Source organism: Amblyomma maculatum, chromosome 8 (assembly GCF_055883805.1).
Source record: "Amblyomma maculatum isolate TAMU_Amacu chromosome 8, ASM5588380v1, whole genome shotgun sequence".
Lineage (NCBI taxonomy): Eukaryota > Metazoa > Arthropoda > Arachnida > Ixodida > Ixodidae > Amblyomma > Amblyomma maculatum.
The window spans coordinates 51,644,285-51,645,468 of NC_139351.1; positions in this window are offsets into that span (position 1 = coordinate 51,644,285).

Genomic DNA, 1,184 nt, shown 5'->3' on the forward strand with positions numbered 1-1,184 from the left:
ATACAATATTGGCATACCCGCAAGGCCGAGCTGTTTGCCATGATACGACAGTTGGGTAAACCGACAGCGTATCTCACTCTTTCTGCATCAGAAATCCACTGGCCTCGACTCCTGGTTTCACCCTCGGATTTTGACATTAACGAAGACGAAATGAATAGTTACCACGCAGCCGTCTTGGTGAATGAAGACCCGGTGGTCGGTGCGGTATACTTTGAGCATATGCTTAGGGTGATTGTACAGATATTATGCAACAGACGCTTAAGTCCATTCAAACCTAACCACGTTGTCGAATACTTTAAACGGATAGAATTTCAACACCGCGGCAGTGCACATGCTCACGAGGGTCCCCCTCGCTCTGGTTGGCCGATGCACCCGAATAAGTGATGTACAAACTAAGAGTAATAGTTTTACGGATCACAAGAGTGTGTTTACTGGTTTGGAGAAAATGAAGGAAGAAGCAGAGTAACACGTGTGGTTTTCTCTATCTATTCGTCGAATCGGTGAGGTACTGGCTAGTGTCAACCATCGAAACCGTGTATAGAGACAAACAATTCTCTTAAGAGAGTGCCCATCACATAATCTTAAGATATTGCTTGCCCCACCGTTCGGTAACACTCCATGTTTTCCGGGTCGTATGATATGCTTACATGGCGCTTGCAATTACGTTCGTTGAAGTGAGGTAGCGTTACGCCGTAATAAATGCTTGAATTATTGTCTCCGTCCAAAATACGATAAAGCTTGTCGTACGTTTCGGAGTCACTGTCGAGATGAACCAGGGGTAACTTGCACATTGCAGCCAAGTTGTAAATAGCCGGGTTGTCTGCGTAACACCTCCATGATTCGTAGGTCATCTTCAGTTTGAACCAATTGTGCATCTGTGTATCGGGTATGTCATTGGTAGCGGTATCGTTTGCAGGCAGTTTCATCTTTCTTCTCATAATGGCATTCTTATAGCGAGGCACGCGGTCGTATGCACTACCTATCGTTTCCTCGTCTAGGTAACAAAACAAATTGCGTGATTCGGTTTTGAACAGTTTTCGTAAGGACCGCTTTATGGGCTTAGGTGGTGTAATTGAAGGACCACCGTGGCGGTGATATGGCTCGAAGGGTATACATGACGTCACCTCCCAACCATGCCTAGTGAAGACGAAACGACCGTTGCTGCATGCCAAGCCAGCTGGACA